Source organism: Macaca thibetana, chromosome 8, assembly GCF_024542745.1.
Source record: "Macaca thibetana thibetana isolate TM-01 chromosome 8, ASM2454274v1, whole genome shotgun sequence".
In the NCBI taxonomy this organism is placed as follows: Eukaryota; Metazoa; Chordata; class Mammalia; order Primates; family Cercopithecidae; genus Macaca; species Macaca thibetana.
This window is the reverse complement of record NC_065585.1, coordinates 56011720-56036562: the sequence shown is the minus strand read 5'-3', so window position 1 is coordinate 56036562 and position 24843 is coordinate 56011720. Positions and strand designations below refer to the sequence as shown.

The 24843-nt window shown below is 37.7% G+C and overlaps 1 long non-coding RNA gene across 2 annotated transcripts in view; it reads right to left on the bottom strand.

Moving 5' to 3' along the window:
• Positions 1-2964: 2964 nt before the first annotated feature.
• LOC126961162 (uncharacterized) overlaps positions 2965-24843 on the bottom strand; it is a 716366-nt gene continuing 694487 nt past the window's right edge. The window contains exons 7-10 of one of the 2 annotated variants that reach the window (XR_007728206.1): positions 11092-11133; positions 10404-10507; positions 9095-9155; positions 2965-3413 (exon numbers count right to left, since the gene is read on the bottom strand). This is a non-coding gene — a long non-coding RNA (uncharacterized LOC126961162). The remainder of the gene's footprint in view (positions 3414-9094; positions 9156-10403; positions 10508-11091; positions 11134-24843) is intronic. The other variant, XR_007728207.1, reaches the window with a different exon arrangement.

Here is a 24843-nt window from a genome sequence, read left to right as displayed (position 1 = left end):
GGGGGGAGGGATTGCATTGGGAGTTATACCTGATGTAAATGACGAGTTGATGGGTGCTGACGAGTTGATGGGTGCAGCACACCAACATGGCACAAGTATACATATGTAACAAACCTGCACGTTATGCACATGTACCCTAGAACTTAAAGTATAATAATAATAATATATGAATAAATAAATAAATAAATAAAACAGTAATTCTCTACAGTCACCAAATTTGTTAATCAGGTATAATTTGTGGAGGATCTAACAAAACATCAACATAATTATCAATGTCTTTTAGAAAAACTTCAGTATCACTACAAAGGACCGCATCTTGTTTTCTGCATTGATATTCAAATCAGTTAAATGAACTGAAATACCCAATATTTTAAGAAAGTTAATAGGAATGTAATAAACACCCATTCCTCAAACTGTAGTCTTGACTTCAGTTCATTGAAGCATGCAAGTATTTATCCACATTCGAGTAACATTTAGTTTTACCAACAATTTATTTATTAGTGAAAAAAACCACAGGGTAGAAAATGCCACCAGTGCAAAGCCCCCCAAAAATGGTTCTACCATTACATACGAGGACACTTGTCCTCCCACAATGTTCTCTTGTCTCTATCAGCAATCTTCTGAATTCATTAAAGAGGAGAAATTTCTCAGGAAATAGGAAAAAGTATTTTCTTTTATTTTCACTCACCCTTGTGTTCTTTTGTTGTCATTGTTTGGATGATTTTGCTTAGGTTTCCTTTCACAGCACAGATCGATGACTTGGTTTAATTAAATTAAACAAATTAAGTTCAATCCTATTTTCCAATGTGAATTTATTTGAAAAATTAGATAAAGAAAAGATGAATTGAACAAACCAGTCACCTAAAAACCGCTTTGCATTTTGATTTTATGTTGAGTAAAAGGGCCAGGCTCCTGCTAAATCTGTGTCTTCCATATTCTGTAGCATTACGAAAAGTGTATACAAGATTGCCACACTTATTTCGTAGCATTTATAAGAAACCACACAGTTCTCCCCACACAGAAACATGTTCCTCTCCAGTTCTCAATTATTATTTTTGCCAGACAAGCCATTCAAGCTAGCAACAGGATGAGTCACTTGAAAATATTTTATCTACCCAGAATCTTAGAACTTTAAGAAAAAAATTGAGAATTTTCCTGATTTGTAAATTATATAAGGCCAAAATGAAAGTAATACCTGCTAAACTGAGAGGGTATGGGAGAGGATTAAATGGAATGTATGTATAAGAAATGACTAGCAGAGTGACTAGCATGTAAGTAGGGACTCAGTGAAACTTTTTTTCCTCTCCAGATTAAAAAGGTCTTTCCTATATTTTATAATACATTTTTTATAATTATTACATATATTGATGATTGTTCATATTTCCATCTCCTACATTTTGGGAGCAGGAAACTTATTTCATCTTTGTTTTCTCTGTGTCTAACTTAGTATTTACATATTATAGGTTCTCACTAACTATTCTTTGAATAAATCAAATAAGCATAAATAAAAGCCTTTTTAACTGGATGAAGTTTATTGATCACAAATTATACTTTCAATAAAGGTGATAAGAAGTTAAATGTAATCTAAGGTACAAACACAAAAATATTGCCTTCAGCTCACATAACATTACAGTGAGGCATAATTGAAATTATTTCCTGGATTATACTTAAATATATTATTCTCATGTCTTTAGGAATCAGACAATGTGCCACATTGCTTAATACAAACTGAATTAAGCTGGAATTCCATGTTATATGTAAAACTTATGTAAACAAGTTTTAAGAATATAAAGGCAAACTCATCCAGTATAAATGTATAGATAGACTTGTCCACTAGCAATTAGACTGAATTGTCTCTTTCAATAATCTCTCTTGGATATGTCCAAAACACTTAGTGACATACAGAATTCCTAAACAGAAGTTTCATGCTTTATAGAATTTATTGTCCCTCGCTATCCAAAATATAGTCAGCAAGCGTTTATTTCTACAAAATAGGAGTTAGCAGACCCATTAAATATTTACATAAGTCTGTCATTGATGTATGTGAATGTGTTGCTTTTGCAAATAAAATTTTCCTGTATTAATGGTTAGACTGGATTTGGCACATACTACGCTCAGCTATTAAATAGTGCCATTACCTGCTCTCGAAAAAGTAAAGTAAAAGGCCTGGAAAAGGCTCAGAATCCTGCAGGTTTTACCATTCTGGCACCCACTAATCATATAAAGATTTTAAATTACAGTAAGATTTATTTATTAAAACACTTATTCCCTCGTGGACAGATTATAATCGGTTGTCACCCAGCATGAAAGCACCTCCAATAGACAGCATTAAGATTAGAGGCTATATATACCATATTGTATGCAAAACAACGTCTCCATTGCAAATACCTCTCTGTTCTTCATAGATTACTTCACAATTTGATAAGTAAAACACTTGTATATTTAAGTAACACACCATCTACAAGACAAAATTGTTGAAGTATAATCCATAGGTATAAAAATGTCAATAATCTCAGCACTTCAGTTTTTAATTGGTGGTGGAATAACGGTGCTAATTATGGAAAATGAGCTCAATTAATTATTGTGAGAGTGTGATGCTGCAAGGAGAACCTACAAACTAGAAAGTGGATGAGTAAAATTTCAAAGCAAAATAAAATTTCTGAAGTAAAATTCTAAGCAGCCCTTGTTACCTTAACGACTAACAATGACTGAATTAATTACTTTACCATAGTTTCAAGATGGTGCAAATATCTGAGCACAAGTAAATTTATCAAACCAAAGTAAAATTAGCACTTATCTTAATGTAAATACAAATCATCAGATTCTGGAGCAGATAGCTTATCACAATACATGACAGTAGCTGCAGCTCCCAGAATGAACGTTACTCCTATAGAATACATTCAATAATACATTCTACTGATTGTATGACTGTCCATAACTTCTTGTTTTAGAACATTAGCACGTTGTCTGAAAAACTGTTTGAATGAATCTTTTAAAGTATTTATTATGTATTAAGTTTGCAGGGAGTCCTGACCCCTAAGAAATGGTATATCTGTTTATGGGAAGTTCTCAGAAGAAGCTCTTAAGTGCAAACCATGTGACCCTGTCCCTTGAAATGAGAAATCTGCTGAGAAAATGGCAAAGAGTTAAAAGCCAAAGAATAAGCCATGGACAAGGAAGTTGTAAAGGATAGCACCTACATGCAAACTGGAGCCAAAGAGGGATCAGAACAAAGTAGATGAGAAACCCCATGGCAATTCAAGATGGCTGCCTCTGAAACAGACACAGCTCGGTGGTCTTCTCTAGCTCCTTCTGGGACTCATCACTTATTCTTGCGTTTATTTCATGAAATCATTTCTCAGGGTATGGTTTCATGGTCCTTCACTAGATTCAGTATCATGACCACCATGTTTCTGGCATATAGAGAGAGGTTAAATAATCATGTGTTGACTGAACAAATGGCAGAGATTAGGGTATAATAAGAAAGTTGCTGACTTTGACGCTAGTAGATAAAAATAGTTTATGAGCTAGACAAGCAATTAATATCTATATCAAACTTCAGGGAAGAGCTCAGGTGAGCATGTTCATGCATATACTATAATGAGAGGAGAGTCCTTCTAAAGAATATTTTAAGTACATGGTGTCCCAATAAATGACTGAGAACAAATAAGTGCATTCAAAGATTGCTAGGATAACCTTTAATTTATCTTCATTTAAACAAATGAATGTGCTAAGTGCCTCTTTGGACTCACAATACTTTATGTATTAAACATACAGAAAAAGACTAAAAATAAATGGAAGATATGCTTTTTTATTATGAGTCCATCAGGGAAACTAGATATTTAAATACAAGTATTTTGACAAATAGCTGCCTCATAGAGATCAAAAAGATTTATCTGAAATAGCAATTATATGTAAATATAGTAGGTCTTTTGAGATATCTATTTGAGATCTTTATTTTCACTCAATATGAGTGCCTTTGAGATCTCCATTTTTACTCAATATGAGTGCCTTTTGAAAGAGTCTTTCCATTGAATCTGAAGTATTCTTTTAAGAGATATTTAGGTTCTGAATATCTGAACTGCCAAGCTCCACAGAGTTTGCTTTCCTTAATTATTTGTTTTAACAAAACCTTGCTTTTGGATGAAATCATCCAAAAAACTTAGTTGTAACTCCTTCTTTTGCCAAATAAAGAAATGAAAAAAGAATAAGTTATCCAGCAATTGAGTAATATAGTCTTGATGGTTGATGTATTTTTCAATATCAGTCAAAATTTGGATGAAATACAAAGTGTATTATTTCTATTATTTGATGTAATTATAAATGCATTTTCTGTTATTAATATGTAGTAATTTACTGTTTCATATACTCCAAGGATAAGATTCTGAAGATTTTAAATTCAGTTACTAAACGATCATAATTTATGTCTGTAAAGATTGTGATGTTTTAAATCAATAGTCTTAGTTTGCACTTAGAGTCTCTGCAAAATTTTTCAGATAACAGTATTTTAAAATAACATTTTTTATCTTATATATCAAATATCACTAATATATACAGATCCAAAACACCAAACATTACAGGTAAATATATCGGAAAGAAGAGAAAGGAGGTAGAAACATGATTAAAAAGTCTCATCTAAATAATATTTTTTATCTTTCTGTTTTATTTTCCTCCTTTAGTTCTTCCATAAAGATCCATTTTACTGCATGATTTCTTATGTTATATGCTTCCATTGAAGCATGTATGTTTCACATGGATATAAGTCAGATTGTTAAAGTTTTATTTGTGATTAAATGGAGTTATTTTTTCCCCATTCTTCAAGTCATATACAGCGAGTAAAACTATCAGAATTACAGTCTTAGAATAGACTATGAGAGAGTAAAACTATCAGAATTTACAGAGAGTAAAACTATCAGAATTGCAGTCTTAGAATAGACTAAAGCAGATGTATACAGGTGGCCTATACTTAGTAACACAGCATTTAAGTGTGAGAACACAGAAATAACGCAAGAATTTTGAGGTGTCACCCTGTAGGCTTTCAAATACCATGCATGAAATCTCAAAAGTTGTGGCAATTTGGCTGGGTGGCACACGTCTGTAATCCTAGCACTTTGGGAGGCCGAGGCAGGTGGATCATGAGGTTAGGAGATCAAGACCATCCTGGCTAACACGGTGAAACTCCGTCTCTACTAAAAATACAAAAACTTAGCCGGGCGTGGTGGTGGGCGCCTGTAGTACCAGCTGCTAGGGAGACTGAGGCAGGAGAATGGTATGAACCTGGGAGGTGGAACTTGCAGTGAGCCGAGATCATGCCACTACACTTTAGCCTGGGCGACAGAGCGAAACTCCGTTTCAAAAAAAAAAAAAAAAAAAAGTTATGGCAATTTTTCAGACACCAGAGTGAAAATGATGTCTCAAGGTAACCTGAAAACCAGATACCCTAAGATAATTGATCCTTAATACTGTGTCTACATATAACTTTTTTATAGTCAGTGTATCTTGTCTCCTTTGGTAGTACCCATGACTTGATGAAGGTTGACACTTAAGGGAACACACTTCTTGCTATCCAACTGGTATGTCTTGACCAGTTTTCTGTAAGTGTCAATTGTAAACAGAAATTATTCATTGTTCACATGAACACATCCTTAATATCTGTCCATTCCATTTCTTTTCATAATGATAGGAGAAGGACAGAGCACGAGCAATAGATGTCTGAAGAAAAGAAAACAATGAAAGTAGGGAAGCATTGCACTTTTAGGCAGCTACAAAATGTATGGGTTGTTTTTGTTTGTCCAACATTGCTCTTCCTTATGCAAACAAACTGTATTTCCTGGAAACTTATCCAACTCCCACCCTATTCCTGTCAGTTTCATGCTCCATGCATTTCATATTAGACAAATCTGACTGATTCCCACGTGACCCAGGCCCTAATCTCTGTGGTTAGTTCAGAAATTAGGTGGCTCTGTATGGGTTAAGCAGGATAAATCCCAAGACTATGGATCTTTTAACAAGGATGCACTGCCTTTCAATTAAATATGCTGAACTTGTAGGAAGTATATGTGAAACTACTGCTAAATATCCTTTCACCATAAAGAGAGAGCCTGATTGAGACTAAACCTAACACAGAGCAAAGCAGAGCTAAACAATGTAGAGAAATTGTGTTCTGACAACACTATGTGAGCTCATTGTAGATGCAAATCAAGGTCTACTTGTAGGCTCTTTTGTTACACAAGCCAGTCAATGTATTATTTTCTCTCATTTCTCTGTCTCTCACCATCTTCAATTTAAATTTCTGTCACCTGAAACTGAAATGGTTCAGATAAAAGGGCTCCTTTCTAGTTGCTTAACTTAATAACAGGAAGTTACTTATGCTTCAGGGATATATTAGCCTTCAATATTGTTTCAGACACCAGAAAAAATACACTTTTATCAGCACATCAAAGCCATGTATTATTCAACAATCTATAATGAGAACTTAAGTCTCCCAAAAATATTCCACAAGATGTGGAAATTCAAATAAATCATAACATTTTACATTTCAGGAAACAAAATTAGAAAGAGAGAAAGACAGAGACAGAGAGAAACAGAGAAAAGAAAACTCCTAGAACAAACCAGTTAAAATCAATTTGATATTGAATGTCAGCACATGATTTTGTTAAATAAAAGATCAAAAATGACAAAAGAAAAAAAAGTTCAAAACTCTGCCATGCTGTCTCAGTAGTTTGTTGTTCTGTTTGCGGTTCTGTTTGTGGTTCCCCATCAAAGATATTTTGCTCTAAGAGAAAATCCACTGCATAATACTTTTTTTAAATGACTGTAAATTATAAAAATATGCATCAAGATATATATCACCTGTTAATTGAACAGAGGCATAAAAGCATGTTTATCATCTTACATATAATCATTTTGCTTGCTCAGGTCACCTCTATTGTTATTTGTTTATCATCAGATATTTTAAGGGGGGAATTTCTTGAGAGAAAAGGGGACAGAAAGATGCTTTGTTTTAAGCTGATGAAAATAAAAGCTGAGGCTAGACCATTGTTCTGTCTTCAGGAGATATTCAATAGCTGTTTACTTCTTGCCTGAGTCCAAACCCAGAGTTAAACTCTGCAAAACTGAAAAGTAATAAAACAAGCATCTCTAGTAAAAAAGAAGCCCTTATTTTCTTTTAGCCACTTTTTGAGCCACTTCACCAGTTCACTCTGCCAATGCACATCTCTCACTCTGCCAGGGCCTTCACACTCTGCCTCATCTGTACCTAAAGTTGCTCTCGTAAAACTAGCTAATAGAATCATAAAACTTAAGGAAAAGGTTTGTAAGTGATACTTCTCAGAGCTCAGCTTTCTGCACAATTACCTCAAGGCTACTGCATAAAATGAGGGTGAAACCAGAAGGAAGCCAGAGTTTCAACCCTGGCTTCAAACAGAGATGTTCAGCTTTCATCTAGTTTGTATCAAAAGTCTTCACTTAAAACCTTATTTGGGGGAAAAAAAGGAAGTGGGGAGTAAATTGAAAAATGCGACAAACTAAAAAGCTTCTTGCACAGCAGAAGAAATAGTCAACAGAATAAACAGTCAACTTACAGAATGAGAGAAAATACTTGAAAATCGTGCCTCTGACAAAAAACTAATATACAGAATCTACAAGGAACTCAAACAACAAGGAGAAAAGCCCAACTGCATTAAAAACTGGGCAAAGGACATGAACAGTCATTTCTCAAAAAATGAAATAAAAACAGTTATATAGTTTAGATACTGGTCTTCGCCCAAATCACATGTCGAATTGTAATCTACAATGCTGGAAGTGGGGCCTGGTGAGAGGAGTTTGAATCATGGGGGTAGATCCCTCATGGCTTGGTGCTGTCTTCGTGATAGTGGAGTTATCATGAGATCTAATCATTTAAAAGTGTGTGGCACTCCCCTCTCCCACCACTCTCTGTCTCTTGCTCCTGCCCTGCCACGTGAGACGACTGCTCCCCCTTACTTTCTGCCGTGAGTAAAAACACCCTGTGGCCTCCCCACAAGCCAAGCAGATTCCAGTGTCCTGTTTCCTATACAGCCTGAAAAACCATGAGGCAATTAAATCGTTTTTCCTTATACATTACCCAGTCTCGGGTATTTCTTTAGAGCAACACGAGAACAGCCTAATACAAGTGACCAACAAACATATGGAAAAATGCTCAACACCACTAGTCATGAGAGAAATGCAAATTAAAGTTGCAATGGGATATCATGATGTTACACCAGTCAGAATGGTTATTATTATAAAGTTAAAAAACAATTTGTGTGGATGTGGAGAAAAGGGAACACTTATACACTGTTGGTGGGAATGTAAATTATTACTTCAACCTCTATGGAAAACAGTATGGAGATGTATGAGAACTAAAAATAGAACTACCATTTGATGCAGCAATTACAATACTGGGTATCTGAGCAAAGGACAAGAAATAATTATATATTTTTTAAATCTGCTCTTGTATGTTCAGTGTAGCACTATCTACAATAGCGAAGTCATGGAACCAACCTAAGTGTCCATCAATGGTTGACTTGATAAAGAAATGTGATATATATACTATAAAATACTACACAACCATAAAAAATAATTACATCATATTCTTTACAGCAAAATAGATGGAGCTGGAGGTCATTATCCTAAGTGAACTAGTCAGAAGCAGAAAAATACTGCATGTCCTCACTTATGTGTGGGAGCTAACAGTGGGAACACGTGGACATAAATATAAAAACAATAGACACTGGGGACTTGAAATGGGGAGATGATGGCGAGTAAGGGCTAAAAAAGTACCTGTCAGGTATGATGTGTACTATTTGGGTAATGAATACATTAGAAGCCCAGTCCCTACCAGTATGCAATATATCCACGTACTCCTTGAATCCAAAATAAAATAAATGTCTTCAAAAAATGAGATAAGAGGTGGTTCGACTCTTACTGCAACAGCTTTTAAAGGAAGTATAAAACCACTGTACCCAATGAGAAGTGCAGAGAACACCATTGTATTAGTTCATTTTCAAGCTGCTGATGAAGACATACCCAAAACTGGGCAATTTACAAAAGAAAGATGTTTAACTGGACTCACAGTTCCATGTGGCTGGGGAGGCCTCACAATCATGGAGGAAGGCAAGAGGAGCAAGTCACATCTTTCATGGATGGCAGCAGGCAGGGAAAAAAAAAAAAAAAAACCTTATACAGGGAAACTCCCTTTTTTAAAACCATCAGATCTCATGAGATTCATTGACTATCATGAGAACAGTGCAGGAAAGACCCACCCCCATAATTCAATCGCCTCCCACCAGGTTCCTCCCATGACATGTGGGAATTGTCAGTTACAATTCAAGATGAGACTTGGGTGAGGACACGGCCAAACCATATTAACCATCTTATATAAAATTGCCATATTTTAAGAACAAAAACAATATTCATCCCAAAAAAGTAGTCTTTCATGGTGAAATACTGACATTATTAAGCTGGGAATAAAATGTCAGTTTCATCCTTCCCATATGGTCTTGTTTATTTTACTTTCCTTCCCCTTCCTTCTTCTCTTCTTTCTTTCCATCCATCTTTATTTTCTCTCCTTGGGTATTTTCAACCTTTATCTTTTTCCTCTGACTCTCTTTCTCTCTCTCTCTCCAGTTCTCTATTTCTCTCATTTTCATTTTCTTTTTTTCTCTCTGATTTTCTTTCTCCTTTTCTTCACGGAAAATTATTACATTGGCCTTGATCATTCATCACACAAATATATGGGACATGCACGTATCCACCTTACTTTCAAAGTTTGTAAGACATCAAAAAGAGAAAAAGGGATGCCAAGTCTCCTATGAACAGAGTTCTTTAAGAAAAACAAATTATAATAGTATACATCAAATACCTTTGGTGTCTATGTCTTAGACTTTTGCAACTGCTTTTCCCTGTTCCCCTACTCCATTTTGTTTATCAGAAGGGACCTAAAGTTAAAGTTAAATTGTTACTGTCCTCCTTAGAAAACTTTCTTGGCTCCACTTTTTTATAATTGAAAAAAAAATCTTAACTATCTTCTCAGATATCAAAGGGCTTTTAATTTGGTCTTATTACTTTTTCAACCTCAAGTCCTTCCACCACTAACACTACTAACAAAATTTAAATTATTTCTTATTCTTAAATATGCTGTATTGATATCAGTAGTTTCTATTAGAATATAATTAGTCCATGTTTCTTCCTATCTTAAGAAAAAAATGAAGCAAGGCAAGGTGGCTCATGCCTTAATCCCAGTGCTTTAGGAGGCCAAAGCAGGAGGATTGCGTGAGGCAAGGAGCTCAAGACCAGCCTGGGAAACATAGTGAGACCTCATCTCTACAAAAAAGAAAATTAGCAGAGCAACTTGGTGTACACCTTTAGTCATAGCTACTCACAGGGCTGAGGCAGGAATATAACTTGAGTCCAGGAGTTCCAGGCTACAATGAGCTATGATTGTGCCACTGCACTCCAGTCAGGGCAAAAGAGAGAGACGCTGTCTCTAAAAACAAACAGAACAATTCCAAGACGTTAAATGCAAATAAATACAAACAGAAATTACAATCACAGAAAAAAACCTGAGTTACTACAGAAAGTTCTGGTTTCTTTAAAGAATTTAAGAAATTGTCACAAACTATAATATTGCAAATGGGGTAGATTATATAAATTTATTAGGCCATGTCAAAAGTCAAAAACAAAATATAATTTTTAAAAAGGGCTTATTTATAAAAATTGTGAGGTTCATACACTTTAATCTTAGAGAATCCTGTATATCCCTCATCTTTAAGTAAATGCAATTTAAAATGAATTTAATGAAAATGAATGGGTTATTTTTATAATCACACACATTTTTAAATCTATACATACATAATAATTTTCATACTTGTGCTGTCCTCAAATTTTCTGTTTATTATTATCGAAGGCAGAGCTGGAGTTCCAGGTATAACTTTATCTTAGATTGCTTTTTGACAGTTGTTTGAAGACAAAAATCATGCCAAAGCATCAAAATACTTTTTTTAATTAAGCAAATAAAATATTGAAAATGGGAGATTTTTATCAAACTAAAAATGAGAATAATATGCACACCTAGATTCACCAGTAAATCCCTTGCCCAGTCATTATTTGTCTCTGGAAAAAAAAAATAGTGATTGAGATTCCTCCCCGACCCTGCATATCTGTGATACATGTTTCCACCTAGGGTATTGAACACTTTCAGGGAAACCCCTTTTCTCTATCTGAAGAAGTGGGAAAATTCTGATCACAAATTGAAAACTGTTGGGTAGTTGCTATTTTTGTGATATTAATGAACAGTGCAAACCTTAACATTTTGGCAGTGCTCAAAGTGCTGCTCCCTCCTTCACTTCGGTGTGTAACATGGCCGTTTCCAGAGATGAACTGGGTGCACACTCTCAGGAAAGGAACCAAAAAATTCAAAAAGAGGAAAGCACATGCCTGTTCAAATACATTATAGAATAATTAAGAATAATCATTCTATTTAACTATTAGACGATCCAGATAATGTTCTCATACTGCAAGGGTGGCAATAAGGAGATGTGAGGGCAGCCATTTTCCTCCTGCATAAAGGACAAAAATGTCTTCTACTGCTCTCGTCTTTCATAAGTGCCAAAAAGACATCTTTCTACGGAGTGTGTGGGTTTGAGCCTCTAAACAGATCAAAGAAAATGGTCTGTTTTGATACAAAATATCATTTGATTTTAATTTACACTGTCACTTGTAATAACAGTTTTCATTTTAAATCTTTAGTCACAAACTACTGGATGATTTGGATGAAAATAGGAATTTTGAAAGTCCACAAAAGCATATTCAACACTTATTTCTAACATCTCTATTATTCAGTTTGCCAATAAAATCCAGTTCTTTACCTCTCTCTTCAAGAATGAGAACTTTTTGTTTTCTTTCTCAGAGAGGAACTTTTGGATACAAAGTGATGAAGCTGTCTCACTTCATGAGATGGTGCCTTTGACACACCAGCTGTATCTGTGAGCTATGTGACTGATTCCTAGAACCAACAGCCTGTGCTCTGCAGTGTGTAGTTATCTCAACATGGGGTAGCTCCATTTTGCTTGCCCAAGGAGGCAAGCTACTGGGTTTCTTTTTAATGCATTAGGTATTAAATCCTATACGAAGATATAATATGTAATCCTATTTTATTGCACACGCAAGGAAGAGAGAAGAAAATGTTAGTTTAACCACCGGACCTCTTGCAGAATTTGTCTGCTGTGATAAGACAAATTAAGTATTCTCTCCGTTTCTCTTCAGTTTCATTTGCTGTGCTCCCAATAGTGTTTCAACTTAACCCCTATCCTTCAATGAAGTTTCAGAAAACAAAACATTTGGCACCCAGTGATGTGTTGGGGTCCGCGTGTTTCCTAAACAAAGGAATGAACACACAAGACAACACAAGACAAGACAAACATGGCGGCCACCTCGAATGGCGCGCTCCGCTTTATTTTATACAGTGGTTTGTGGAATGTTGCCAAGTCACAAGACACATTGTTGTTTTTCTGACCTTTCCCTGACTTTCTGGATTTTCAAGATGTTTACATATAAACAGGTCCCCAACACCCTGCTTCGTTTGCAAGAGCAGGACTTATGGGGAACGCCCTGCTTCGTTTGCGAGAGCAGGACTTATGGGGCACGCCCTGCTTCGTTTGCGAGAGCAGGACTTATCGGGAACACTCTGTTTGCGAGCATGCAGTCCTCTACAGTGATAGGTGAATATTAGGAAAGGGAGAGGATTCAGTTCTGATCTCCGTACAGTTCAAGGTAATTAAAGAGGCCAACAGACACTTTCTGAGGTAACACAAATAATTGTGCTCACAAAGGTCTTATAATCAAGGTGACTACTAAAGATTTCAATACTACTCAACACTATGGTGGGCAAGGGAGTCTTCAAAATTATCATCTTATCTGCTGATGTTGACTCTGTCTTAGTAAGTTATGAGAATAGTTTGGATTTGCTACAGTAGCAAGCTTCCTGGGCATTAGGTTTTTATTTTTTTATCTTTTGTTGTTGTTGTTGTTGTTGTTGTTTTATTTTTCCATAAGTTATTGGGGTACAGGTGGTATTTGGTTACATGAATAGGTTCGTTTGTGGTGATTTGTGAGATTTTGGTGCACCCATTACCCGAGCAGTATATAATGCACCCTATTCACCCTATTTGTAGTATTTTATCCCTCACTCCCCTCCACTCTTCCTTGCAAGCCCCCAAAGTCCATTGTATCATTCTTAGGCCTTTGTATCCTCATAGCCTAGCTCCCACATGTCAGTGAGAACATTTAATGCTTGGTTTTCCATTCCTGAGTTATTTCACTTAGAATAATAGTCTCCAGTCTCATCCAGGTCACTGCTAATGCTGTTAATTCATTCCTTTTTATGGCTGAGTAGTATTCCATCATAGATATATATCATTGTTTCTTTATCCACTCATTGATTGATGGGCGTTTTGGTTGGTTCCATGATTTTGCAATTGTGAATTGTGCTGTTATAAACATGTGTTTGCAAGTACATTTTTTGAATAATGACTTATTTTCCTCTGGGTAGATACCCAGTAGTGAGACTACTGGATCAAATTGTAGTTCTAATTTTAATGCATTTTAAAAAAATTTATATATATAATTAAAGTTCTAGGGTACATGTTCACAATGTGCAGGTTTGTCACATGGAAATACATGTGGCATATTGGTTTGCTGCACCTATCAACTCGTCATTTACATTAGGTATTTCTCCTAATGCTGTCTCTCTCACAGTTCCTCACCCCCTGACAGGCCTCAGTGTGTGATGTTCCCTGCCCTGTGTCCAAGTGTTCTCATTGTTCAATTTCTACCTATGAGTGAGAACATGCGATGTTTGGTTTTCTGTCCCAGTGATAGTTTGCTGAGAATGGTGGTTTCCAGCTTCATCCATGCCCCTGTAAAGTACATGATCTCATCCTTCTTTATGGCTGCATAGTATTCCATGGTGTACATGTGCTACATTTTCTTAATCTAGTCTATCACTGATGGACATTTGGGTTGGTTCTAAGTCTTTGCTATTATGAACAGTGCCGCAATAAACATACGCATGCATGTATCTTTATAGTAGCATGATTTATAATCCTTTGGGTATATACCCAGTGGATTGCTAGGTCAAATGGCATTTCTAGTTCTAGATCCTTGAGGAATTTCCACAATGTCTTCCACAGTGGTTGAACTAATTTACACTCCTACCAACAGTGTAAAAGTGTTCCTCTTTCTCCACATGCTCTCCAGCATCTGTTGCTTCCTGACTTTTTAGTGATTGCCATTCTAACTGGCGTGAGATGGTATCTCATTGTGGTTTTGATTTGCATTTCTCTAATGACCAGTGATAATGAGCATTTTTCATGTGTCTGTTGGCTGCATAAATGTCTTCTTTTGAGAAGTGCCTGTTCATATCCTTTGTCCAATTTTTGATAGGGTTGTTTGCTTTTTTCTCGTAAATTTGTTTAAGTTCTTTGTAGATTCTGGATATTAGCCCTTTGTCAGATGGGTAGATTGCAAAAATTTTCTCCCATTCTGTAGGTTGCCTGTTCAGTCTGATGGTAGCTTCTATTGCTGTGCAGAAGTGCCTTAGTTTAATTAGATTCCATTTGTCAATTTTGACTTTTGTTGCCATTGTTTTTGGTGTTTTAGTCATGAAGTCTTTGCCCATGCCTATGACCTTAATGGTACTGCCCAGGTTTTCTTTTAGGGTTTTTATGGTTTTAGGTCTTACATTTAAGTCTTTGATACATCGTGAATTAATTTTTGTATAAGATATAAGGAAGGGGGCCAGTTTCATCTTTCTGCATATGGCTAGCCAGTTTCCCTAGCACCATTTATTAAATCAGGAATCCTTTCCCCATTTCTTGTTTTCATCTGGTTTGTCAAAGATCAGATGGTTGTAATTGTGTGGTGTTATTTCTGAGGCCTCTGATCTCTTCCATTGGTCTGTATATCTGTTTTGGTAGCAGTACCATGCTGTTTTGGTTACTGTTGCCTTGTAGTATAGTTTGAAGTCAGGTAGCCTGATGCCTCCATCTTTGTTCCTTTTGCTTAGGATTGTCTTGGCACTGCGGGTTTCCTTTTGGTTCCATATAAGCTTTAAAGTAGTTTTTTCCAATTCTGTGAAGAAAGTCAGTGGTAGCTGCTTGGGGATAGCATTGAATCTATAAATTACCTTGGGCAGTATGGTAATTTTCATGATATTGATTCTTCCTATCCATGATCATGGAATGTTCTTCCATTTGTTTATGTCCTCTTATTTCATTGAGCAGTTGTTTGTAGCACTCCTTGAGAGGTCCTTCACATCCCTTGTAAATTGGATTCCCAAGTATTTTATTCTCTTTGAAGCAATTGTGAATGGGAGTTCACTCATGATTTGGCTCTCTGTTTTTCTGTTATTGGTGTATAGGAATGCTTGTGATTTTTGCACATTGATTTTGTATCCTGAAAGTTTGCTGAAGTTGCTTATCAGCTTAAGGAGATTTTGGGCTGAGAAAATGGGGTTTTTTAAATATACAATTATATCATTTGCAAACAGGGACAATTTGACTTCCTCTTTTCCTAATTGAATACCATTTATTTCTTTCTCTTGTAAGGGTTTCTGCTCAGAGATCTACTGTTAGTCTGATCGGCTTCCCATTGTGGGCAACCTGACCTTTCTCTCTGGCTGCCCTTAACATTTTTTCTTTCATTTCAACCTTGGTGAATCTGACAATTATGTTTCTTGGGGTTGCTCTTCTCAAGGAGTATCTTTGTGGTGTTCTCTATATTTCATGAATTTGAATGTTGGCCTGTCTTGCTAGGTTGTGGAAGTTCTCCTGGATAATATCCTGAAGAGTGTTTTCCAAGTTGGTTCCATTCTCCCCATCACTTCCTGTTACATAAACCAAATGTAGATTTGATCTTTTCACATAGTACCATATTTCTTGGAGGCTTTGTTCATTTCTTTTTACTCTTTTTTCTCTAATCCTGTCGTCTTGCTTTATTTCATTAATTTGATCTTCAATCACTGATATCCTTTCCTCCACTTGTATTGATTCAGCTATTGAAGCTTGTGCATGCATCACAAACTTCTCATGTCATGGTTTTCAGCTCCATCAGGTTGCTTAAGGTCATCTCTACACTGTTTATTCCAGTTAGTAATTTGTCTAACCTTTTATCAAGGTTTTTAGCTTTCTTGCGATGGGTTAGAACATGCTCCTTTAGCTTGGACAAGTTTGTTTACTGACCTTCTGAAGCCTACTTCTGTCAACTCATCAAAGTCATTCTCCATCCAGCTTTGTTCTGTTGCTGGTGAGGAGCTGTGATCCTTTAGAGAAGAGATGTTCTGGTTTTTAGATTTTCATCTTTTCTGCTCTGGTTTCTCCCCATCTTTGTGGTTTTATCCTCCTTTGGTCTTTGATGTTGGTGACCTACAGATGAGGTTTTGGTGTGAATTCCCTTTTTGTTGATGTTGATGTTATTCATTTCTGTTTGTTAGTTTTCCTTCTAACAGTCAAATCCCTCAGCTGCAGGTCTGTTGGAGTTTGCTGGAGGTCCACTCCAGACCCTGTTTGTCTGAGTATCACCAGCAGAGGCTGTAGAACAGCAAATATTGCAAAACAGCAAATATTGCTGCCTGATCCTTCCTCTGGAAACTTTGTGCCAGAGGGGCACCTGCCTATATGAGGTGTCTGTCGGCCCCTACTGGGAGGTGTCATCCAATTAGGCTACACAGAGGTCAGGGATCCACTTGAGGAGGCATTCTGTCCATTCTCAGAGCTCAAATACCATGCTGGGAGAACCACTACTCCTTCAGAGCTGTCAGAAAGGGACATTTAAGTCTGCAGAAGTTTCTGCTGCCTTTTTTCAGCTATGCCCTTCCCATAGAGGTGGAGTTTATAGAGGCCATGGACCTTGCTGAGTTGCAGTGGGTTCTGCCCAGTTTGAGCTTCCTGGCCACTTTGTTTACCTACTCAAGCCTCAGCAAGGTGGAGGCCCTTCCCCCCTCCAGGCTGCAGCCTTGCAGGTTGATCTCAGACTGCTGCCCTAGCAATGAGCAAGGTTCCGTGTGCGTGGGACCTGCTGAGCCAGGCATCAGAGAGAATCTCCTGGTCTGCCAGTTGCTAAGACCATGGGGAAAGTGCAGTATTTGGGCAGAAGTGTACCTATTTTCCAGGTACAGTGTGTCATGGCTTCCCTTGGCTAAGAAAGAGAAATCCTCCAACTCCTTGCACTTCCCAGGTGAGGCGACACCCCACCCTGCTTCAGCTCACCCTCCGTGGGCAGCACCCACTGTCCAATCACTCTCAGTGAGATGAACCAAGTACCTCAGTTGGAAATCCAGAAATCACCTGTCTTCTGCATTGGTCACACTGGGAGCTGCAGACAGGAGCTGTTCCTATTTGGCCATCTTGGGTCAAAACTCCTAGGTTTTTAAAAAACACACTATGAGGTCTGGGCATGGTGGTCCATGCTTGCAATACTAGCACTTTGGGAGGCCAAGCTGGGTGGATCACTGGAGGTCAGGAGTTCGAGACTAGCCTGGCCAACATAGTGAAACCTCGTCTCTACAAAATATACAAAAATTAGCCAGGCATGGTGGCATGTGCCTGTAGTCCCAACTACTCCAGATGCTGAGACAGGAGAATCACTTGAACTTGGGAGGTGGAGGTTACAGTTGCAATGAATGGAGATTTTGCCGTTACACTCCAGTCTGAGTGATAGAGTGAGGCTTCATCTCAAAAAAAACCAACCAACCAACCAAACAAACAAACAAAAAACCACTAAGGAAATGTTCTTAAAACATGAAATATTCTCAAATCACTGGGCTCACAATCTTAGCTTATTCACCCTCTCCTCATTACCATCATACACACACACATTTTAGTGTACAGGTCACATTTATTACCATCCTGCATATATGGGAACTAGAAATACCTCAAGGTGCTTGAATGAGTCCCAGTAATAAATTCTACCATAATAATCATTTCAGACTTTTGTTATGTACCAAGCATGGCACTAGTACCTTACATGGATGATCTCATTTTTTCTTCTCAACAATTCTATATAATAGGCCTTGTTGTTACTCCTATTTTACAAATGAGGAGACTAAAGTATCCTGACTTTATGAAAGTCAGACAGCTGTTATGTGGTAGAGTTGATGTTTGATTCCAAAACCCTTTCTCTCAACAAGTAGCATCTATAGAAACAAACTACACCTTCTGGAGTTAACCTACAGTCAACACTTTGATGACTTTTATTGAATACATGGAGGAATCTCATGATGGTTAATTTTGAGTGTCCACTTGATTGGATTGAAGGATGCAAAGTATTGTTCCTGGGTATCTCTGTGAGGGTGTTGCCAAAGGAGAATAACATTTGAGTCAGTGGACTGGGAGAGGCAGACCCACCCTCAATCTGGGTGGGCACCATCTAATCACCTGCCAGTATAAAAGTAAGCTTCAAAAAAGCAGACTTGCTGAGTCTTCTGGCTTCCATCTTTCTCCCATGCTGGATGCTTCCTGCCCTCGAATATTGGACTCCATGTTCTTCAGCTTCAGGACTCTTGGACTTACATCAGTGGTTTGCCAGGGCCTCTCAGGCCTTTGGCCACAGACTGAAGGCTGCACTCTTGACTTCTCTAATTCTGAGATTTTGGGGCTTGGACTGGCTTCCTTGCTCTTCAGCTTAAAGATGGCTTCAAAATGGGACTCCACCTTGTGATCATGTGAGCCAATACTTCTTAATAAATCTCCTTTCATATATATATCTATTCTACTAGTCCTGTCCCTCTAGAGAAACTTGACTAAAAAAAAATTGAATACATGATATTTTAATTTTCTCAGCTTTTCACAATCCACACTGGTAAACTTGAGTCCTTGGTACCAAGACTTGACCTTTCTTCTTTGATGATGAACCGGTCTTAGGAAATCAAGATGGCATTTGAAATCAAAACACACCTACATAAGGCTGAAACCAGCTAGCATTGTTGCCTCAGTCATGACTTAGATTTTAGATGTTGATCTAAAATCACTTAGTTAAGTAGCATTTTAACTCAATCATTGTGAAATGAAGATATTTCTATTGTTAGGAAGTTTACTGTTTTATAATCCAATCTGAGTCATATAATCTAAGTCTTAATGCAATGTAACATTTAATAATATTGACAAATTTGTTCCAGCTTTTGGCCCTAGATGGGTAAAATTGAGTTTACTTTTCTTTGAATTACGTAGAAATATAGCTTGAGATTAGATTACAAAGTAACTTTGAATATTTACCACATATATAATAAACTTTTGATCATATCTAAATAGAATCATATAATTAAGAGACATGTTAATAATGTCATATAGTTCACTTTCTTTCTCACATACATTAGCATTCCAAATAAAAATTTCTCCTTAGCTGGTATTTCACCAGTGTCATTTTCCGATATCACTTTTGAAAAAGCTACAGGAGCTTATTTATCAAAATATTTGTGTAGTGACTAACTGTATTAGGATTCTCTAGAGGGACATATATATAAATATATATACATATATATAAAGAGGAGGTTACTAAGTAGTACTAGTTCACCAATCACAAAGTCCCACAATATGCCATCTGCAAGGAAGTTATGCCCACCTTGCCTTTGACAGTTAAGTGCTGCCACTTGACCCCTGCAACCTTGTGATCCAATTATTCCCACTGTATTTAAATGTTGTAGTTGAGTGATGTGGTCCCCATTGTTAAATCTGACATACAGAGAAGAGCAATTTGTAGGGATCTTCAAGGATGCAGGTGCTGCCCTCACAAATCTATTTCACAAAGCATTAGTCAAGGGTATGTCTTCTGGACCCTCCCAGCTGGGATAAGTAGGTCTAAAATGATTAATCCACTCCACCATCCCAATCTCCCTGTCTTTGGATCCCTTGCTCTACATTAAACCAAGGAAGATCAGGCATTTCCAGCTCATTCACAGGGGGCCATCTCTTAATCCATATTTCAGCCAACCAAGCAAATAAACTATTAGAACCTTTTTGAACTTCCTGAGCTGCAACATTAAATGCACAATCCCTACTGCACTACTGATTTAGTTGGCCCAATCAATAACTTCAGCCTGATCCAACTATATGTTCCTTCCACCATTATCCCATACCCTTAAGATCCATTCCCATGCCTGATCTTCAGACTTCTGCTTATGTAAATTAGAAAACTCAAGCAATTCTTTTCAAGTGTAGTGCACCTCCTCATGGGTCACACTCTGAGCTTCATCTCTAGGGGCTTGCCAGGACTTTAGTCTAGTTCAAGGTCTAGAAGCAAACAGGAGTGTTGGGGGTGGCTCCTGAGGACAATCAACATTATCTTGCCTGGCAACTGCCTCAGGGGAGGCCATCACTGTTGCCTTAGGCAGCACAGGATTTATGTCCTCAGACAAAGGGGGAAAGGTTGATGGTAGCATGGGTCAGGGAGGGGATGTTGCCACTACTGGGGAAGAGGAAGCTGTTTCTTCTTGCGGGAAAGGCTCATCAGAATTTCCAAGCTCAGTGTCCCCAGCTTCATCAGGGTCCTCCCACACATCCCAATTCCAAGTTGCAGGGTCCATTCTTTTCCAATCAATGCGCTCACTTTAACAGTAGACACCTGGCAAGGCTGTGCATGCACCTTTCATTGCAGGTAAGCCTCTCACATGATAAAAGCTTGTATCTGATTTTCCACAATTTGAGCTCTTTCTTTACAGGAGATAAGACTCTCAGTCAGGGCAATCTTAGCAGATTTGAGGTTCAGTATCTGCTTCTCAAGCCATGAGTTAGAATCTCTGAGTTCATCATTTTCTTTCATCACTTTGTCCATTGAACTTAGAAGCAACCAACCAGTTTCATTATGTTCACTTGTTATCCATATATAGTCAAAGGTATTACATATAGAGTCACTAAACTCTTTGCCTCTCACAAGTGGTGAATCAGGAGTGTCAAATGCATTTATTTTGCATAACTCTCTAGACAGTTTACATAAAGGACTGCCAGTGTCCTCCATACTATTACAAGTAGAGTTCTTAGCATTTTTGTGTCTAATCATATTAAGCAGCCAACTTCAGGAACCACAAAACCAACAAAAGAACTCCATTCTTAATATTTTGCTCCTCTAGAACCACTTCTGGGACCAAAATCTGTGTTAGGTTTCTCTAGCGGGACAGAAGAAATTTTTTATATATATACATATATATATATATCCAGCTTTGGGACTCGGACTGGTTTCCTTGCTCCTCAGCTTGCAGATGGTCTATTGTGGGAGCTTATGATCACGTGAATTAATACTACTTAATAAACCCCCCATATATATATGAGGAGCAAGGAAGCCGGTGTGAGTCCCAAAGCCGAAGAACTTGGAGTCCGATATTCGAGGACGGGAAGCATCCAACATCAGAGAAAGATGCAGCCTTTTCATGTTTCTCTGCCTCCTTTATATCCTGGCCACGCTGGCAGCTGATTAGATTGTGCCCACCCAGATCACAGGTGGGCCTGCCTTTCCCACTCCACTGACTCAAATGTTAATCTCCTTTGGCAGCACTCTCACAGACAAACCCAGGATCAATAGTTTGCATCCTTGAATCCAGTTAAGTTGACACTAAGTATTAACCATCACACTAACCCAATAGTCATTAGATCATTCTTTTAAAAACTTTATTCTCAAATATCAGAAGTCACCTGAGGATAATTTAGTAAAGAAAAAATAACAATGGAAGCTTTCAGAGAAATATAGGCATGTTGAAAAAAAATTTAAAAATTCTGACCAAGGTGAAAAAATGTAATTTGAATGGCACAAATTATTTCTAATATTCTTCTCTGTAAACTATGTTTTCCCTAATATAATTATAAACATGACTGCCCCACCCAGTTATAGCTTGAAAATATCTGATAATATGGGTCAAGTTCCCAAAAATGAATCTTAAGAGAGACTCAGTCCTTATCCATGGTACTATTTATGTGTCTTTAAAGGTGTTATTCTCTCCATAGTTAGCAATGGTATTGAACAAGTCAACCCACTCCTCAGGTTCCTTCCAATCTCCTTAGAATAAAGGGAACTTTCATGTTCTAGCCCTGAATGACACCTAAAAAAGGGGTGAGTGAAGTGATGGAGAAACAGTCCTTTATCCATATGGATTTCTGGGATCCTAGCTACAAGAAATTTTATTCCTCCATTAGACATTTGAACTGGCAAGGAAATCTGCTAAGAGAGTAGATAGAGACAGGGATCTAGTCTGCATGGAATTCAGGGGCTTCTGCTCATAGGGCTGCTGCAGTAGACCGTGGCTGTAGGTTCCCATCCCCCAAAGCTTCTCATTTCCCTTTGCCTCTGGGACTCTAGCCCCAGATGACTGGGGTACATCTGTTCCTTAGGCCCTCCTGACAGACAGCTCTTCCCAGGGCCCCTGCCTGCAAACACAAAGAAGTGTGTGCATAGCAGCAGCCTCCACTGCCCAGCTTGGGTGCTTCACTGACAGATGCACCTAAGTACTTTGCTGGGTGCCTGGATCATTTTGGACCTCCAAATGAAACTAGTACCTTATTCCAAGAGGCCAGACAAAAATAACTATGAGCTGGTTCCTGTACCTCAGGGCTGCAGTGCACAGCTCCAGAGTACTGAGTTAAGATCTGTGCCTGACGCTCGAGCAGGAGAGGAGCCCTCACTCTTAGAATACTGACAGGGTTGAGAAACATGGGTTCATGGGCCAACAAGGGAGCAGGGAAGGCATTCCTTTGTAGGGCTAGTCCAGAAGAAGTGTGGCCTATTTTCCAGGCCTGGCCTATGTCCAAGGGAGACCGATATCCCAGTACATCTTAAAAAGGAAAGGTAGGCACAGCACCAGTGATCAGAGGGCACTTGCCCAAAGATCAGGAGCAAACCTGGAGAAGGGGTTATGTCTCTCCCCTCCCCTATCACAAAGTGTGACTGAGAATGTAAAGAAAAACAAGATTCATGTGGCGGAGTAAAAGCCTATCTGGTGGCCACTACTCCTAAGGGCCATCTACTGGATCACAGCTGGAATTACAACACCAAAAACATTCTGCCAATGTACATTTCTGTGAAACCCAAGACAGAAATTCAGCCAAAATTAAAGGTCCTTTATAGAGCCATGGCCCTCTGAAAGCACCTAGAAATTAAGTCAATTAAATATAATCACCATACACAACAGTTAAAGGAACCTCGGCCTTCTCAGATGAGAAAGAATAAGCGCAAGAACTCTCGAGATTCAGAAACCTAAACATCCACTTAAGCCCATTAGCTTCCCAGCAATGGTTCTTACCTAAATTGAAAAGGCTGAAATGACAGCCATAGAATTCAGAATCTGGATGGCAAGGGAGCTCATCAAGATTCTGGAGAAAGTTGAAACCCACCCCAAGGAATCCAAAGAGTTCAATAAAATTATCCAGGAGCTGAAAGATAAAATATCCATTTTAAGAAATATCCATTTTAAGAATGAATAATGTATCCATTTTAACTCTGGAAATGAAAAATTAACTACAAGAATTTCATAATACAAACAGAAGCATTACCAGCAGAAAAGACCAAGCTGAGGATAGAATCTCAGAGCTCAAAGACCAGTTTATTGAATCAACTCAGTTAGATAAAAATAAAGAAAAAAATTTGAAAAGTGAACAAAACCTCTAACAAATATGGGATTATGTAAAAAGACCAAACATGACTCATTGACATTCCTGAGAGGGGAGAGAGTAAGCCACCTGGAAAACCTATTTGAGGATATAGTTCACACACAAAAAAAGTTCAATATAGCTAAAGAGGTTGACATGGCAGTTCAAGAAATACAGAGAATCCTGGCAAGATACTATACTAGATGATCATCTCAACATGTATAGTCATCAGATTCACCGAGGTCAGCATGAAAGAAAAAGTTTCAAAGACAGCTAGAGAGAAGGGTAAGATCACATAAACAGTGAACTGCATCAGGCTGACAGTGGAACTCTCAACAGATACCTTGCAAGCCAAAAGGGATTGGGGCTTATTTTCAGTGTTCTTAAAGGAAAGAAACCCCAGCAAAGAATTTCATATACTACAAAACTAAGCTTTATATGCAAAAGAAGAATAAAATCCTTCTCAGAGAAGTGAATGCTGAGAGAATTTGTTGCAACTGAGTCAACTTTATAAGAGGTCCTTAAGGAACCTAAACATGGAAACAAAAGAACAATACATGTTACCACAAAAACACACTTCAACAAATAGACTACAGACACTATAAAACAACTACACAACTACACAATCAACTCTACAAAACAAGCAAAACAACATAACAACAGAATCATAATTTCATATATCAATCCTAACCCTGAATGTAAATGACCCAAATGCCCCACTTAAAAGGCATAGAGTGGCAAGTTGGATGAAAACACAAGAGCCAATCATCTGCTATCTTCTAGAGACCCATCTCACATGTAACAACACCCCGATGTTCTAAATAAAGTAAGAGAGAAAGAGCTACCATGGAAATAGAAAACAAAAAAGAGAAAGAGTATAACACACACACACACACACACACACACACACACACACATATATGTATAATCAGACATTAAACGAACAATAATTAGGAAGGACTAAGAAGGACATTGCATAATAATAAAGGATTCAATTCAACAAGAAAATGTATTTATCCTAAATATATATGCACCCAACATTGGAGCACTCACATTTATAAAACAAGTCCCTTTGGACCTATGAAAAGACCTAGACAGTCATATAATAATAGCAGGAGACTTCAACACCTTACTGGCAGTGTTAACCAGATTGTTGAGGAAGAAATGTAACAAAGAAATTCTGGACTTAAACTTGACA